The sequence below is a fragment of the Manis pentadactyla genome, chromosome 6 (assembly GCF_030020395.1).
Source record: "Manis pentadactyla isolate mManPen7 chromosome 6, mManPen7.hap1, whole genome shotgun sequence".
Classification (NCBI taxonomy): Eukaryota; Metazoa; Chordata; class Mammalia; order Pholidota; family Manidae; genus Manis; species Manis pentadactyla.
This window is the reverse complement of record NC_080024.1, coordinates 66,390,428-66,410,259: the sequence shown is the minus strand read 5'-3', so window position 1 is coordinate 66,410,259 and position 19,832 is coordinate 66,390,428. Positions and strand designations below refer to the sequence as shown.

At 36.3% G+C, this 19,832-nt stretch overlaps 1 protein-coding gene across 1 annotated transcript in view; it reads left to right on the top strand.

Annotated features, from left to right (window-relative positions):
• The window catches only part of UBR3 (ubiquitin protein ligase E3 component n-recognin 3), a 296,154-nt gene that overhangs the window by 151,665 nt on the left and 124,657 nt on the right, over positions 1–19,832 (top strand). The gene's annotated exons all lie outside the window — the stretch shown is intronic.

Below are 19,832 nucleotides of genomic sequence, written 5' to 3'. Positions count from 1 at the left end.
AATTGTTTGTTGGTGATAACTTCCCTCAACTTTTGCTTATCTGGAAATTGTTTAAACCCTGCTTCAAATCAAAATGATAATCATGCCAGATAGAGTATTTTTGGCTGGAGGCCCTTCTGTTTCATTGCATTAAATATATCATGCCACTCCCTTCTGGTCTGTAGGGTTTCTGCTGAGAAGTCTGATGATAACGTGGTTGATTTTCCTTTTCATGTGATCTTTTTTTCTCTCTGCCTACTTTTAATACTCTGTTCTTATCCTTGATCTTTGCTCTTTTAAATATTATATGTCTTGTTGTTGTCTTCTTGGGTCCCTTGTGTTGGGAGATCTGTGCACTTCCATGGCCTGAGAGACTGTTTCCTTCCCCATATTAGGGAAGTTTTCTGCAATTATTTCCTCAAAGAGATGTTCTATCCTTTTTTCTTTCTCTTCTCCTTTGGTACCCATATAGTATGAATATTGCTCTGTTTTGATTGGTTGCATAGTTCTCTTATTATTCTTTTATTCCTTGAGATCCTTTTTTCTCTCTGTGCTTCAGGTTCTTTGTATTCCTGTTCACTAATTTCTGTTTCATTTACTGTTTCCTCCATCTCATCCAATCTACTTTTAAGTCTCTCCATTGTATGTTTTATTTCAGATACTGTATTTTTCAAAGTTTCTGTCTCTTTCTTGAATATCTGTCTCTGAGATCTTTTTTTTTTCTGGAGCTCCATAAACATGTTTATGAATTTTATTTTGAAATATTTATCAAGAATATTTGTTATTTCAGTTTCACTTAGCCCTCGTTCTGGCATGTCTTTCTGTATTTTTGTTTGGACAAAATTTTTTTGCCATTTCATTTTTTTATTGATTTCTGTGGAATAATGACTTTATGTAGGCAGTGCCCTCTAGTGCCCAGAAGCTGTACTCTCTGGATCTGCCAAGCACCTGCAGCAATGGCAGGGGAGTTGCACGGGAGTGGAACAGGCACCTGCTGGGAGGGAAGGGCTTTTTCCTGCCTTTGTGGCTGTAGCGCTTGGCTCCACTGCCAGGTTCAGTGGGCCAAGCGTGCAGGGAGAACCCTGTGTGCTATGCTTCTGTAGCTGCCATAGGTGGAGCCACCCTCCGGCTAGCCTCGCAGGATGGCGGGGGCAACAGGTGTGTGGGACCAGTGCCTGCTGGGAGGAAGGAGCTGTAGGCTGCATACTGCATTTGGGGTCCTTTGGGCTGTGTTGTAAGCCAGGGGGATGGAATGTCTGAAGCTCCTGAGAGTTCCCAATCAGCTGGTCTTAGTGTGCTGGGATGATTTTGTCCTGCGGCCCTTTCTCCTGAGCAGCCAGCTCTGTGTATTCTTTGCCCCTTTAGCACACGTCTCACTGTTGGGAAGTCTTTCAAAGTGCCCACCTTTCTTTTGTCCCAGGGAGGCCAGTTGTGGGTACCTGTTCTCCACAAGAGTCTGTAATCTCAGTCTCTCAGTGTGTTCTGCCTGACTTTGCTTTCCAACCCCACTAATCTCCAGAGCACCATGTAATGTGGGTTTCTGCTTCTGGAGCAGATTTCCAGGGGTGGGTGGGTGTTTAGCAGTCCTGAGCTTCTACTCTCTCCCTGTCTGTTTCTCTTCTTCCTGCAAGTGAGCTGGGGTAGGGGGATGGCTTGAGTCCCACTGGGTCACGAGTTTGGTGCTTTATCCTTTTCTGTGAGGTCTTCTTTTTTTCCTAGATGTAGGCAGTCTGTTCGTTAGTCTTCATGTTGCTCTTTCAGGATTAGTTGTATTTGCTGTATTTTCATGTTATATGTGGTTTGCGGGGGATGTTTCTGCCTCACTTCTCTTGCCTCCATCTTTTTCCTGCTTCCCTGTGTTACACAGTTTTGTATCATGTCTTTTTACCCAACATTTTAACATAAAAATATCCTTAAATTATTACTAAAACTCCTGGTAACTATAGTTTTTAAAGGCTATGCTTCATTGGAGAGGTTGTATGGTGTAGTTGTTATAAGCATGGACTCTGGAGATTTACTGTCTGTGTTCTTATCTCAGCCACTCCATGCCTGGAGTAATTTACTTAGCCTCTTTATTGATTTCCACATAGTTATAGAGGGATTATTATTATACTACCTACCTCACAGGGCTGTTGTGAGGATTGAACATATTAGTACATTCAAAACGCTTAGAACAGAATGCTTGGCACATAATAGGTGTTTATAAGTGTTGGCTCTTACTATTAATATTTTTATTCTATAATTTGCTTAATCATCCCCTTATAATTGGACTTTAGTTTTTTCTAATTTTAATTATTATAAACACTGTGTGCACAGAACCTTCTCTGTATTTTCAATCTGGGTCTGAGAGTATTAATTTTGGGGTTGATGATGGTGAAATAGACTTTTGTATTTTAACTGTAAAGCCAGCACTGTGCTGAATACTTTCTTCATATTTACTTATTTGTTCTGACACACTCATGAGATTGGTCATATTATTCTTGATAAAGATGCCTAACCTTAGAAATTTGCCTGAGGTGCTACAATAAGTAAATGGTAGTACCTAGGCTATTAATCAACGATTGTATTTTGCTTATTCTTTACTAATTTGTTAAATTTGAGGCAAATTTGAGGAGAGTGAAATATTCCACTGTACCCCCGCCAGTTTGGTGGCCTGGGTATAGGAAGGAACAGTTAGGAGAACAATTTCAAAATTAGAATTTTGATTGATTGCTGATTGATTGATGGATTGATTGACTGATTGAGGCAGAGGATAGAAGGGATATTCAACATGATTGGAAAGTTTTATTTATTTATTTGTTTATTTGAAGTATCACTGATATACAATCTTATACTGGTCTCAAGTATACAACACAGTGGGTCAACAGTTACCCTTATTATTAAATCCCCACTCCCTCTGGTGCTGTTTCTGTCAACATAGCAAGATGTTACACAATCATTGGCTATATTCTCCATTCTCTACTACTGTCCCTGTGAACAACTTATATTATGATTTGGAATTTTTGTGCCTCACCCTCCCGTCCTGCCCACTCTGACCCCACCCCCATGGTAACCACTAGTCACTGCTCACTGTCATTGAGTCTATTGCTCTGCTGTTTATTCTGTTTTGCTTTTGGTTTTTTTATTCCACACGTAAGTAAAATAATATGATATTTGTCATTCTCCATCTGGCTTATTTTACTGACAATTATGCCCTCTAGATTCATTCATGTTGTTGCAGTGGTGGGATTTCTCTTTTTATGGCTGGATAATATTCCATCATATAGATATATCACATCTTTATCCATTCCTCTTGATGGACACTTAGATTCCATATCTTGGGCTCTATATCTTGACTATTGTAAATAATGCAGCAATAAATATAAGGGTGTGTACATCTTTTCAAATTAGGGTTTTTATTTTCTTCGGGTAAATTCCTAGAAGCGGAATTACAGGGCCAAATTGTATTTCTATTTTTAATTTTTTGAGGAACCTTCATACTGCTTTCCACAGCAGTTGTACCAATTAACATTCCCACCAACAGTATAGGAGGGCTCCCAGTTCTTCACATCCTTGCCAAACTTGTTATTTTTTGTCTTTTGGATAGTGGCCATTCTAACGGGTGTGAGGTGGTATCTCATTGTGGTTTTGATTTGCATTTCCTTGGTGATTAATAAGGTAGAGCATCTTTGCATGTGACTGTTGTTGACTATATGTTTTTCTTCTTTGGAGATATTTCTGTTCAGGCCCTCCACCCATTTTTTAATGAGATTATTTCTTTTTGTGGTTTTTAGGTGTATGAGCTCTTTATATATTCTGGATATTAACCCCTTACTGGATCAATCACTTATGAAGATATTGTCCCATACTGTCAGTTGTCTTTTTGTTCTGCTGATTGTGTCCTCTGCTGTACAGGATCTTTAGTTTGATGTAGTCTCACTTGTTCATTTTTTATTTTTTTTCCCTTGCCTGAGGAGATGTGTCCAGGAAAAAATTGCTCATACTTATGTTCAAGAGATTTTTGCCTATGTTTTCTTCTAAGAGTTTTATGGTTTTATGTTTAACATTTGGGTTTATAATCCATTTCAACTTTACTTTTGTGTATGGATTTAGACAGTAATCCAGTTTCATCTCTTGCATGTAGCTGTCCATTTTGCCTAAAATCAGTTACTGAAGAGACTGTCTTTTCCCCATTGTAGATTCCTATTATCAAATATTAATCGACCATATGTGCATGAGTTTATATCTTGGCACTGTATTCTGTCCATTGCACTATGGGTCTCTTCTTGTGCCAGTACTGTATTGTTTTGATTACTGTAGCTTTGTAGTAGAGCTTGAAGTCAGGAGCATAATCCTCCCAGCTTTGTTCTTCTTATCTTAAGATTGCTTTTGCTATTCAGGGTATTTTGTGGTCCCATATGCATTTTTTTTTTCATTAAGGGTATCAATTTATTAGCATGCAGGAAAATGCAAATGAAATTCACAATGTCAGTTCACTTTCATCAGACTGACAAAAAATAGAAACTGACAATTTCAAAGACTGTGGAACAATGCATACCATTATATTGTGCTCACAGGAGTAGAGAGTAGTATAATTCTTTGATAAAATCATGATGCCTAATAAAATGTTTGAATATATGGTCCTACAAGTCATGAGTAAGACTGTTCAAAAGACCATCGTTTTTTTTTTTTCTAAGGATGGTATTTTTCTTTTTGAAGAACATTATGTTCACTAGGCTCTCCCCTACCACAAGTCCCCCTTACAAACCCCATTGCAGTCACTGTCCATCAGCATAGTAAGATGTTGTAGAATCACTACTTGTCTTCTCTGTGTTGCAAAGCCCTCCCCTTTCCCCCACCCCCCACATTATACATGCTAATCATAATACCCCCTTTCTTCTTCCCTGCCCTTATCCCTCCCTACCCTCCCATTCTCCCCAGTCTCTTTCCCTTTGGTGACTGTTAGTCTTGGGTTCTTGGGTTATTCTTGGGTTCTGTGATTATGCTGCTGTTTTCTTCCTTCAGTTTTTCTTTTGTTCTTATACTCCACAGATGAGTGGAATCATTTGGTATTTGTCTTTCTCTGCTTGGCATATTTCATTGAGCATAATACCCTCTAGCTCCATCCATGTTGTTGCAAATGGTAGGATTTGTTTTCTTCTTATGGCTGAATAATATTCCATTGTGTATATGAACCACATCTTCTTTTCCATTGTGTATATGAACCACATCTTCTTTATCCATTGATCTACTGATGGACACTTCAGTTGCTTCCATTTCTTGGCTATTGTAAATAGTGCTGCAATAAACATAGGGGTGCATCTGTCTTTCTCAAACTGGAGTGCTGCATCCTTAGGGTAAATTCCTAGAAGTGGAATTCCTGGGTCAAATGGTAAGTCTATTTTGAGCATTTTGAGGAAACTTCATATTGCTTTCCACAATGGTTGAACTAATTTACATTCCCACCAGCAGTGTAGGAGGGTTCCCCTTTCTTCACAACCTCACCAACATTTGTTGTTGTTTGTCTTTTGAATGGTAGCCATCCTTACTGGTGTGAGGTGATATCTCATTGTGGTTTTAATTTGCATTTCTCTGATAACTAGTGATGTGGAGCATCTTTTCATGTGTCTGTTGGCCATCTGAATTTCTTCTTTAGAGAACTGTCTGTTCAGCTCCTCTGCCCATTTTTTAATTGGATTATTTGCTTTTTGTTTGTTGAGGTGCGTGAGCTCTTTATATATTTTGGATGTCAAGCCTTTATTGGATCTGTCATTTATGAATATATTCTCCCATACTGTACGGTACCTTTTTGTTCTATTCATGGTGTCGTTTGCTGTACAGAAGCTTTTCAGCTTGTTATAGTCCCACTTGTACATTTTTGCTTTTGTTTTCCTTGCCCAGGGAGATATATTCATGAAGAAGTCACTCATGTTTATGTCCAAGAGATTTTTGCCTATGTTTTTTTCTAAGAGTTTTATGGTTTCATGACTTACATTCAAGTCTTTGATCCATTTTGAATTTACTTTTGTGTATGGGGTTAGACAGTGATCCAGTTTCATTCTCTTACATGTAGCTGTCCAGTTTTGCCAGCACCATCTGTTGAAGAGACTCTCATTTCCCCATTGTATGTCCATGGCTCCTTTATCGAATATTAATTGACCATATATGTTTGGGTTAATGTCTAGAGTCTCTAATCTGTTCCACTGGTCTGTGGCTCTGTTCTTGTGCCAGTACCAAATTGTCTTGATTACTATGGCTTTGTAGTAGAGCTTGAAGTTGGGGAATGAGATCCCTGCCACTTTATTCTTCTTTCTCAGGATTGCTTTGTCTATTCGGGGTCTTTGGTGTTTCCATATGAATTTTTGAACTATTTGTTCCAGTTCGTTGAAGAATGTTGTTGGTAATTTGATAGGGATTGCATCAAATCTGTATATTGCTTTGGGCAGGATGGCTGTTTTGACGATATTAATTCTTCCTAGCCAGGAGCATGGGATGAGTTTCCATTTGTTAGTGTCCTCTTTAATTTCTCTTAAGAGTGTCTTATAGTTTTCAGGGTATAGGTCTTTCACTTCCTTGGTTAGGTTTATTCCTAGGTATTTTATTCTTTTTGATGCAATTGTGAATGGAATTGTCTTCCTGATTTCTCTTTCTATTGGCTCATTGTTAGTGTATAGGAAAGCCACAGATTTCTGTGTGTTAATTTTGTATCCTGCAACTTTACTGTATTCTGATATCAGTTCTAGTAGTTTTGGAGTGAAGTCTTTAGGGTTTTTTATGTACAATATCATGTCATCTGCAGACCATGGCAGTTTAACTTCTTCTTTACCAATCCGGATTCCTTGTATTTCTTTGTTTCATCTAATTGCCATGACTGGGACCTCCAGTACTATGTTAAATAACAGTGGGGAGAGTGGGCATCCCTGTCTTCTTCCCGATCTCAAAGGAAAAGCTTTCAGCTTCTCGCTGTTCAGTATGATGTTGGCTGTGGGTTTATCATATATGGCCTTTATTATGTTGAGGTATTTGCCCTCTATACCCATTTTGCTGAGAGTTTTTATCATGAATGGATGTTGAATTTTGTCAAATGCTTTTTCAGCATCTATGGAGATGATCATGTGGTTTTTGTCTTTCTTTTTGTTTATGTGGTGGATGATGTTGATGGGTTTTCGAATGTTGTACCATCCTTGCATCCCTGGGATGAATGCCACTTGGTCGTGGTGTATGATCCTTTTGATATGTTTTTGAGTTTGGTTTGCTATTATTTTCCTGAGTGTTTTTGCATCTACATTCATCAGGGATATTGGTCTGTAATTTTCTTTTTTGGTGGGGTCTTTGCCTGGTTTTGGTATTAGGGTGATGTTGGCTTCATAGAATGAGTTTGGGAGTATTCCCTCCTCTTTTATTTTTTGGAAAACGTTAAGGAGAATGGGTATTTTATCTTCTCTGTATGTCTGATAAAATTCCGAGGTAAATCCTTCTGGCCCGGGTGTTTTTTTCTTGGGTAGTTTTTTTATTACCGCTTCAATTTCGTTGCTGGTAATTGGTTTGTTTAGATTTTGTGTTTCTTCGTTGGTCAGTTTTGGAAGGTTGTATTTTTCTAGGAAGTTGTCCATTTCTTCTAGGTTTTCCAGCTTGTTAGCATATAGGTTTTCATAGTAGTCTCTAAAAATTCTTTGTATTTCTGTTGGGTCCGTCATGATGGTTCCTTTCTCATTTCTGATTCTGTTGATGTATGTTGATTCTCTTTTTCCCTTAATAAGTCTGTCTAGAGGCTTATCTATTTTGTTTATTTTCTCAAAGAACCAGCTCTTGGTTTCATTGATTTTTTTCTATTGTTTTATTCTTCTCAATTTTGTTTATTTCTTCTCTTATCTTTATTATGTCCCTCCTTCTGCTGACTTTAGGCCTCACTTGTTCTTCTTTTTCCAATTTTGGTAATTGTGAGATTAGACTATTCATTTGGGATTGTTCTTCCTTCTTTAAATATGCCTGGATTGCTATATACTTTCCTCTTAAAACTGCTTTTCCTGTGTCCCACAGAATTTGGGGCTTTGTGTTGTTGTTGTCATTTATTTCCATATATTGCTGGATCTCCATTTTAATTTGGTCGTTGTTTCTTTGACTATTTAGAAGTGTGTTGTTAAGCCTCCATGAGTTTGTGAGCCTTTTTGCTTTCTTGGTCCAATTTATTTCTAGTTTTATACCTTTGTGGTCTAGGAAGTTGGTTGCTAGTATTTCCATCATTTCGAATTTACTGAGGCTCTTTTTGTGGCCTAGTATGTGGTCCATTCTGGAGAATGTTCCATGTGCACTTGAGAAGAATGTGTATCCTGTTGCTTTTGGGTATAGAGTTCTATAGATGTCTATTAGGTCTATCTGTTCTAGTGTGTTATTCAGTGCCTCTGTGTCCTTACTTATTTTCTGTGTGGTGCATCTGTCCTTTGGAGTGAATGGTGTGTTGAAGGCTGCTAAAATGAATGTATTACATTCTATTTCCTCCTTTAGTTCTGTTAGTATTTGTTTCACACATGCTGGTGCTCCTGTGTTGAGTGCATATATATTTATAATGGTTATATCCTCTTGTTGGACTGAGCCCTTTATCATTATGTTATGTCCTTCTTTATCTCTTGTTACTTTCTTTGTTTTAAGTCTATTTTGTCTGTTACTAGTACTGCAACACCTGCTTTTTCTCCCTGTTGTTTGCATGAAATATCTTTTTCCATCCCTTCACTTTTAGTCTGTGCATGTCTTTGGGTTTGAGGTGAGTCTCTTGTTAGCAGCATATAGATGGGTCTTGTTTTTTTATACATTCAGTGACTCTGTGTCTTTTGATTGGTGCATTGAGTCCATTTACATTTTGGATGATTATTGATGGGTATGTACTTATTGCCATTTCAGGCTTTAGATTCATGGTTACCAAAGGTTCCAGGTTACTTTCCTTACTATCTAAGAGTCTAACTTAAGTCACTTAGTATGCTGTTACAAACACAATCTAAAGGTTCTTTTCTATTTCTCCTCCTTCATTCTTTATATATTAGGTATCAAATTCTGTACTTTTTTTCTATGCCTTGATTGACTTTGGGTATAGTCAATTTAATTTTGCATTTGCCTCACAATCAGCTGCTCCACCCTCCCTACCATGATTTTACTACCTCTGGTGACAGCTATCCAACCCTAGGAACACTTCCATCTATAGCAGTCCCTCCAAAACAGACTGCAGTGATGGTTTGTGGGAGGTGAACTCTCTCAGCTTTTGCTTATCTGGAAATTGTTTAATCCCTCCTTCAAATTTAAATGATAATCTTGATAGATAAAGTAATCTTGGTTCCAGGCCCTTCTGCTTCATTGCATTTAATACATCATGCCACTCCCTTCTGGCCTGTAAGGTTTCTGCTGAGATGTCTGATGTTAGTCTGATGGGCTTTCCTTTGTATGTGATCTCATTTCTGCCTCTGGCTGCTTTTAGCAGTCTGCCCTTATCTTTGATCTTTCCCATTTTAATTACTTTGTGTCTTGCTGTTGTCTTCCTTGGGTCCCTTGTGTTGGAGGATCTGTGGATCTCCATGGCCTGACAGGTATGTCCTTCCCCATATTGGGGAAGTTTTCAGCAACTACCTCCTCAAAGGCACTTTCTATCCCTTTTTGTCTTTCTTTTTCTTCTGGTATCCCTATAATGCGAATATTGTTCTGCTTGGATTGGTCACATAGTTCTCTCAATATTCTTTCATTTTTAGAGATCCTTTTTTCTCTCTGTGCCTCAGCTTCTTTGTATTCCTCTTTTCTAGTTTCTATTTCATTTATTGTCTCCTCCACTGTATCCAACCTACTTTTAATACCCTCCTTTGTGTTCTTTAACAGTTGGATCTCTAACCTGAATTCATTCCTGAGTTCTTGGATGTCTTTCCGTACCTCCATTAGGATGTTGATGATTTTTATTTTGAACTCCCTTTCAGGAAGAGTCATGAGGTCCAAATCATTTAAATCTTTCTCGGGAGTTGTATTAACAATTTTACTCTGGACAAGGTTCCTTTGGCCTTTCATGTTTGTGTATGGCACCCTCTAGTGTCCAGAAGTTCTATTCTGGAGCTGCTGAGCCCCTGAAGCAGTGCGGGGGGTCGCAGGGGGTGGTACTGGTGCCTGGGCGGGGGAAAGAGCTGTTCTCTGCCTCCCGGCTGCTGTGCCTGTCTCCACTGCGTGAGCCAGTGGGCCGGTCACACAGGTATAAGTTTTTGTCCCAGAGCAGCCAGATATGGATCCCTGCTTTCCCCAAGCAGCTGGAATCCCAGTCTCCCCAGGAACTCTGCCTGTATTAACTTTCCAACCCAGTAGTCATGCGAGTCTCATGAAAGCACCATGAAATGTAGGTTTGTCCTCCCAGTCCAGATCTCCGGAGCTAGGTATTCAGCAGTCCCAAGCCTTCCACTCCCTCCCTGCTCCGTTTGTCTTCCTCCCGCCAGTGAGCTGGGGTTGGGGAGGGGCTCGGGTCCCTTGGAGCCACATCTATGGTATGTTACCCCGTTCGCTGTGGTCTGCTCTTTTCTCCAGGTGTGTGCAGTCTGATGCCGTCCTCTTCCCTGTTGCTCTCTCAGGATTAGTTGTGCCAATTAAATTTTCCAATTGTATCCAGTTTTAGGAGGAAGCCTCTGTCTCTCCTCTCATGGTGCCATCTTTAATCCTCATTTTCCCATATGCATTTTAAAACTATTTGTTCTAGTTAATTGAATAATGCTGTTGGTATTTTGATAGGGATGCATTGAATTTGTAAATTGCTTTGGGAAGGATGGTCATTTGACAATATTCTTCCTATCCATGAGCATGAGATAGATTTCCATTTATTGGTGTCTTCTTTAATTTCTCTCATGAGTGTCTTACAGTTTTCAGAGTGCAGGTTTTTCACCTCCTTGGTTAGGTTTATTCCTTGGTATTTTATCCTTTTTGATACATTTGTAAATGAATTGTTTTCCTGATTTTTCTCCTATTTTGTTATTAGTAGATAGGAACACAATAGATTACCACATATTAATTTTTTTTTTCAACTTTGCTGAATCCAGTTATTAGTTTTCATAGTTATTTTGGAGAAGTCTTTAGTGTTTTCTACATATAGTATCATGTCATCTTCAAATAGTGACAGTTTAACTTCTTCCTTACCAATTTGGATGCCTTTTATCTCTTCATTTTTTGTTTGTCATGATTAGGACTTCCTGTGTTAAATGAAAGTGGTGAGAGTGGACATCCTTGTGTAAATTGTATTTATTTTTAAAATCCAGAATGTATAGAATACTTTCTAAAGCAGAAATCCTTGGTGTGACTATTAATTTAGCCTGATTATAAGGGCAGTACCACTCGAATCACATGACTTGTAAGTGGGTGGTGAGACCTAAAGAAACAAATAAGGTCTACTGTTAGCTCCTGTGGCAGAAGATACTAGCTAGATAGAAATAGTATCTCTTACAGTATCCATCTTTTTTTTATTCAAGTATTGTTAATATATAGTATTGCATTGGCTTCAAGTATACAACATAGTGATTTGACAGTTACATATTTATATGACCAGTTATATTATTAAATCTTTACCCCAACTAGTGTGTTTACTATGTTAACATAGAAAGATGTTACAAAACTATTGACTATATCCTCTATGCTATACTTTCACCCCCATGATTAATTTATATTATGATTAAGATTTTGTGCTTCTTTATCCCTTTCACCTGTTTCCCCACATACCCCAAAGCCCCCCGCAAATGGTAAGCACCAGTCACTTCTCAGTGTCTAGGAATCTGCTGCTGTTTTGTTTATTTTGTTTTGTTTTCAATTCCACATATAAGTGAAATCCTATGACGTTTGTTTTTCCCAGCCTGGCTTATTTCCCTTAGCATAATACCCTCTAGGTCCATCGATGTTGTTGCAAATGGCAGGATTTCTTTCTTTTTTATGGCTGAATAATAGTCCATTGTGTGTGTATATGTACCACATTTTCTTTATCCATTATCTATTGCTCTACACTTTGGTTGCCTTCATATCTTGGCTATTTTAAATAATGTGGCCATAATCCTAGGGGTGCATGTATCTTTTCAAATCAGGAATTTCATTTTCATAAGTAAATTTCCAGAAGTAGAGTTACTGGGATGTGTGATATTTCTATTTTTAGTTTTTTGAGGAAGCCCTATAGTGCTTTCCACAGGGGTTGTACCAATTTACATTACCACAAACAGCATAGGAGGGTTCTCTATTCTCCACTTTCTTGCCAACACTTGTTATTTCTTGTCTTTTAGATAGTGGCCTTTCTGACTGGTGTGCGATGATATCTCATTGTGGTTTTGATTGGCATTTCTCTTATGATTAGCAGTGTGGAACATCTTTTCATGTGTCTATTGGCCATCTGTATTTCTTCTTTGGAGAAATTTCTTCACGTCCTCTCTGCCCATTTTTTAATTGGGTTGTTTGCTTTTTCGATGTTGAGTTATATGAGTTACTTATATATTTTGGTTATTAACCCACAAACACTGAATAGCCATAGCAATCTTGAGAAAGAAAAATAAAGCTGGGGCTGTCATGCTCCCTGGCTTCAAGCTGTACTATAAAATTACAGTAAGCAAAACAGTATAGTATTGGCACAAGACTAGACCCATAGATCAATGGGACAGAATAGAGAGTCCAGAAATAAACCCATGCATATATGATTAATTAATATATGATAAAGGAGCCATGAATATACAATGGGGAAAAGAAAGTCTCTTCAATAAATTGTGTTGAAAAATCTGGACAGTTACACGCACGAGAATAAAACTGGATTACTGTTTAACTCCATATACAAAAGTAAATGTGAAATGGGTTAAAGACCCAAGTATAGATGTGATGCCACATAGCAGTTAGAAGAAAATGTAGGCAAAAATCTCTTGAACATAAGCATGAGCAATTTTTTCCTGGATACATATTTCTGGGGAAAGGAAACAAATGCAAAAATAAGCAAAGGGGACTACATCTACATCTGTACAGCAAAGGACACCACCAGTGAAACAAAAAGGCAGTCTCCAGTATGGGAGAGTATATTTGTAAATGATTTATCCAATAAAGTGTTAACATACAGTACCCATTTTTAAGATTTGATTTGGAAAATAAAGTAGTCCAATCAAGAACTGGCATGGTCAGGATTTGGTCTATTTTTATTGTTACCTGTGCAGGGAGCTGGTTATTTTATTATTTAATAATACAGTTCAATTTGAAATGTATTCTTTTGTTTTTTAACAGTATAAACAAATATACTTATTGCTTATGTGTGCTACCTACATAAGAAGGGTGGTTGGGGCTATGAATATATTTTTATAAATTATATTGAGATATATTTATCCCAGTATTCGTTTGTTAGGTAAATGGGAACGTACTGTGTGCACTTTCTCAACCTTGCTTTTTTCACTTAACATTATATACTAGAGATAATCCTTTTTCTAGTTGTTTAGTATTACATTTTATAGAATTTTTTTCCCCCATAGTTTATTCAAGTGGGCTTCTATTATTGGAATTTGGGTTGTTTCCAGTCTCTTGCTCTACAAATAGTGCCGCAGTTAATATCTTTGTGTGTATATCTTTTTGTATTTTGATAATATATTTGTAATAACAGAATTCTGGAAGTGGGATTGCTAGGTCAAGGGTAAATGTATATGTAATTTTGGTAGATACTGCCAACTTACCTTATAGGTGTTGTACCATTTTGCATTCCCACCAGCAGTGTGTCAGGGTATCAGTTTTCCTGCATCCTTGTCATGAGAATATATTATTAAACTTAAAATACTAAATATTAAAAAATATTAAAATATTTTTTTAATCTGTTGGCAAAAAAGAAATGGTATCATGGTCTAGTTTTGATTAGTATTTCTTTTATGGTGAAAAAGGATGATCTTTATGTCTTTAACTGCTCTTGTTCCTGACACACCTTTTTGTTGCTTTAGGACAGTTTAGGGTATGGTTCTACCTTAAATTAGCATCTTTTTAATGTTCTTACCTTTCTTTGGACTCAGGCATATATGTGGACTTTGTTTTCTTTTAGGTAGGAATTATCTACTTGTGGCATTGGGATACATATAGTGCACAGCCCTTTGTATCTATGGCACTGTTGCATCTGTGTTGTAAAAACATTATTTTATAAATTACTGTAGTTTTAATTTTGCTGTGTTAACTTTAAAATTTTATTATCTCAACCCAGTAGAAATTACTTGAATTCCTTTTCAGTGAAATTAGAAAGCAGATCTCCTGGATAGGATATTTTTTACATTGGTTGCTCTGAATTTAAATTTGTCTATTTTCAGGGATGGTCCTAGGTTTGTAATTTTAAATCAGTTGTCTGTCATGTGTTGTATTTCAAAAAATGCAGCCTATAAATCAAAGTTATGATTTGGTTATTCTATAAATAAGACCCACACTGGTACACACCAAAACATTTTTTAAAACATAATAATATGCTTACTTTTCATACAAAAGTATATGAAATTAGTAGAGGCTATAAAAATTTTTTTTTTTTTTTTTTTTTTTTTTTTTTAGATAATTATTTTTTATTGAAGGGTAGTTGACACACAGTATTACATTACATTAGTTTCAGGTGTACAACACAGTGATTCAACATTTATATACATGATAATTCTAAGTACCAGCTATCACCATACCAAGTTGTTACAATATTTTAACTATATTCCTTATGCTATACATTACATCCCGGTTGCTTATTTATTTTACAATTGGAAGTGTGTACTTTTTCTTGGTTGTTGTTGTTAGGGCATCTCTCATATTTATTGATCAAATGGTTGTTAACAACAATAAAATTCTGTATAGGGGAGTCAATGCTCAATGCACAATCATTAATCCACCCCAAGCCTAATTTTCGTCAGTCTCCAATCTTCTGAAGCATAACGAACAAGTTCTTACATGGAGAACAAATTCTTATATAGTGAATAAGTTACATGGTGAACAGTACAAGGGCAGTCATCACAGAAACTTTTGGTTTTGCTCATGCATTATGAACTATAAACAGTCAGTTCAAATATGAATACACATTTGATTTTTATACTTGATTTATATGTGGATACCACATTTCTCTCTTTATTATTTTTAATAAGATGCTGAAGTGGTAGGTAGATACAACATAAAGGTAGAAAACATAGTTTAGTGTTGTAAGAGAGCAAGAGGCTATAAAAATTTAAGTAAAAGAAACTGCACATAAGCACTGTACTGTAGTTGATAACATGCCTTCCGTGGCAGTATAAGTTAACTATTCTGAAGCCACTCTACATATATACTGAAATTGAACAGTTAAGTAAGTGGATGGCAGATGAATTAAGTAAATGGATGTCAGTTCACCATTGGAGTGGGAGGTTCTAGATAAGCAAGGGGAGGAGGATAGAATGATCCATGTGGTAATGGATTAGAGTTGGAGACATTAGCATGAACTCATGTTTAGATTTATATAGATATAGATTTTTACATCTTTATACATGTAGGTATGTGCACTTACACAAGTTATAATACAGACACATTGTTCCTTGCTGTGTTTGCTGAGAGGGTCTAGAAGTAATGTCCCTCCATTAGAAACAAGCACACCCAATACCCCAGATCTTGGATTTTAATACAATTCTCAAAAAAAAAAAGAACCAGAGCTCCTTGGATAAATGGTTATTCTAGGGTTGGGTGGGAAAAGGAATACGTGAGAGGAGCATGGAACATCTCACAGCACCAGAAAGTTATTACGAAGTACTAAAAAACAAAATACAGTGATGGAGGTGGGTAAGGCACTATGTCAGAGGAGTCAATTGAAAAGTGCTCCCAATGGTAATCTGGAATAATGTGAACAAGAAGATAAATAAAGTAGTATTGGATTATAACCCTAAGTATAAAATAAATATCCATGGGTTCATGCTTATATAAATAAATGATTGAATAAATAAATGAGAGAGAACAGACAGCTTTTTCATGCAGAAGAATTCCAAATAACTTTGTAGATACCCTCAAGGAGGTGGAACATAATGCCCCACTCCTCAAGTGTGGGCTGTGCTTAGTGATTTCTTTCCAAAAAGCATAGTGTGGAAAGGGGAGAAAAGTAACTTTACAGTAGAGAGACTTGGCAAACACTACCTTAACCTGATGATCAAGGTCAGTATCAACAGTGATAAGTCATGGTAATATTACAAATCCTTGATATGATTTGATGACAGAGGTACTTTACCTCACTGGTCATCATCTCTAAAACCCATAATCTCCAACTAATCATGAGAAAAACATAAGAGAAATTACAATTGAAGAGTGTTACCAGATCAGTTAGTACTCCTCAAAACTGTCAAGGTTATCAAAAACAAGGAAAGTGTGAGAAATTGTCAGAACCAAGAGTAGCCTAAGAAGACATGACAACTAAATGTAATATGGCATCATAAATGGGAATAGAAAAAGGACATTAAGATAATAGAAAAACTAAGGAAATCTGAAGAAACTATCTATGGATTTTAGTTAATGTATCAGTTTTATATCACTAAAAGCGTACCAAAAATATACCAATATTAGGTCATGGTGACAATTATACCATGCTGAAACACAATATACTTTATATTGTAAGTGTGGACTATATGAGAACTCTTTGTAGTAACTTCAAAACTTTTCTGAAAATCTAAAATTGTTTTAAAATGAGATTATTTTAATCAAGTAAAAAAAAAAGATGAAAGCAGGAATGACAGTAATAAAAATAATGACCAATTCAGGACAATACTGTACATCCTTAATGATACTGTGCAGTGGGAGTTTTGCGATTGTGGCAGTTGTCAAAGGGCAGTTAGACTTCTTAACAGAAAACAGTAAACTAGTAGTGCACTTAGTTTATGGATAGTAACTCAGCTAGTAGGCTACCAGCAAGTACTCAGTTGTGCTTAGAAATTAAAGTGTATGGTGTGCTCTTAAAACCAAATAAAATACTTATAGTTTTGGATCAACTTATGCAATGAAGAAATTGTCTGCCACTGTGTTGCAGACCTCACTTGACCTGTGATCGCTTGTGATTGGCAGTTGACCATTCCCTAGGGGGAAACCTAATGTTTTCAAACAAAAATATATTTCCCATGATCTGAGAGCACTAAGTATATCATCCCTATATCATTTATCCATTCTCTCCTCCATTCATACAAAAAGCTCCATAAACACAAGAACAAAACATGTGCCAAGACTTTTTATTGTCTTATAATACTTATTTTGATTTTAATCCAGTGACTTTATAGGTTTGAAAGTAAAGGCAAAGACTATTTTATAATTAAAGATTAATTTTATGTGAAAATAGACCTTAAGCAATTTTAACCAATATAAGAATAAGAAATTTTATGTAAAAGTGTGAAGTCTTGAAGTAGAATTGTAATATTCATGAACACTGAAGGATTTCATTCTGATGATCTTAAAATTAATGATTGAAGAATAAGTAGATATTAAAATGCTACTGTTGGAAAATGATATTTTAATCCCTTAAAACAGAAAATATTCTGAATGGTGAGACTTTTATTATTTTAAATATAAGCTTTCATGACTCATATAACCTTAGTAAGACAGAGCTCTTCAATTCTCTTGGAAGGTTACATATTGTAAATAATGAAGAGTAGGAACTTTCTGTCAGTTAGCAGTTGCTGTATAACAACCCACATGATTTAAAAGAACAACCATGTGTTATTTCTCATGAACCAGTAGGTTGGATGGTATTTCTGATGATTTAGACCAAACATTTCTGCCAAAGGCTTAGCTGATCTCATCTCAACTCACTCATGGATCTACAATGTGCTGGCCTGAGCTGGTGGGACAGCTTTTCTGTGTTCCATGTTGGCTCTTCTCCAGCAAGCTAGCCCAGTTTTATTCTCATGTACGGGGTATGGCTGAGAGAGAGAGAGAGAGGGAGGGAGAGAAAGCAAGCAAGACCTTTTGAGGCCTAGTCTTGGAAAGACTTGGAAAGTTATTTCTGCCACTTTCTCCTGACTAAAGCAAATCAAGGCAAGTCCATACACACAGAATAGGAAAATAAATTTTACCTCTTGATGGGAGGATTTGCAAAGTCATATTGCAAAGACCATGGATACAGGGAGGGAGGAGTAGAGAATTGGAACCTTTTTGCAGTCATTCTAACAAAGTGATTTGGCAAATTGAAATAGCATTCAGAAGAATCACCTGCCTAAATCAGAGATTCTTTTCTGTAAATATAAAATTGGACAAATGAATTAACTATTGCTTTATTAATCTTTTTGCCTTTATTGTAATAATACTATGGTAATTTAAGCATTTTTGTTTTAAAAGGACAAGTGTCAGTTTTACACAAAAACATTTAAAATTTTAAGTATATTGAAAGTCAAAGTAGAATTTAAGATTTGAAGGGTCATTTGTAGCAAGAATGTTTTCATTATTAGAATCATCTCTGATAGCATTTGGATTTATCCTCTGACTATTACTCTGTTACTTTTGCATCTGTCTTCATTCTTTTAGTTGACTTACAGAAAACCATTGTAATCTCTTAATTGCATCAATTTACAGGACACATTTTTAGATTTTTTTTGGTGTAGAAAATATGTGCAAATGTTGATGTGCATGTAGTTGGCAGAATTAAATATTTTATTATAATTTTACAGAATATACAGACTTATACTGTTCATTTAATAGGGCTTTTAAAAAAACTTCTATTGAAATGTAGACATAGAAAAGTGCATGTACTATAAGAATTGAACTATCTGAGTTTTTAAAAACTGGGTATCACTATGTAACTAGCATCTAGATTGAGAAACAGAACATTACCAGTACCCCATAACCCCACTTTATGTTCCCTGCCACTGCCTCTTCCAAGAGGAACCACTATCCTTACTCCTAATCCTATAAATTAGTTTGCTTGTTTTGTGCTTTATGTAACTATTACATATAATATGTACTCTTTTGAACCTGACTTCTTCCAGAATAGGTGCTGTTAAATATGTTTCCACTGTCTTTATCTATAGGTGAGAAATAAAAATTACATTTAAATACAAGCATTTAATTTAGTCATACGTCCTTTACAAATCTTAACTAAAATTTTAAAATTGAGCACCAGCACAATAGAATCAATAATAAATTACCAAAAATATATTTTAATTCATCGTAGAATATACAGAAGCAGTGATTTTCCTCCTCTTTTAAGAAATAAGCCATGTTCTTTTTAGTTTCCTAAAGCAAAACAAAAGGCACATTAGTGTCTGGGATTATTAAAGTCACAATCCAATTAAAAATTGCAATTAATTAAAAAGCTCATCTGTTTTATTTTATGCCTTTAGTACTATATCACTGGAGATTGTCAAGCCTTAGTTTTTTTTTTCCCCCACTCTTTTCTTTTACTAAGGTATTATTGATATACACTCTTATGAAGGTTTCACATGAAAAAACAATGTGGTTACTACATTTACCCATATAATCAACTCCCCACCCATACCCCAATGCAGTCACTGTCCATCAATGTAGTAAGATGCCACAGATTCAGTATTTGCCATCTCTGTGCTGCACTGTTCTCCCCGTAATCCCGCACACCATGTGTACTATATATAATACCCCTCAATTCCCTTTTCCCTCCCTCTCCACCTGCCCTCCCACATCCCTCCCCTTTGGTAACCACTAGTTCCTTCTTGGGGTCTCTGAGTCTACTGCTATTTTGTTCCTTCAGTTTTGCTTCATTGTTATACTCCACAAATGAGGGAAATCATTTGGCACTTGTCTTTCTCAAACTTGCTTATTTTACTGAGCATAATGTCCTCAAACTTCATCCATGTTGTTACAAATGGTAGGATTTGTTTCTTTCTCATGGCTGAATAATATTCCATTGTATATATGTACCACATCTACCTTATTTGTTC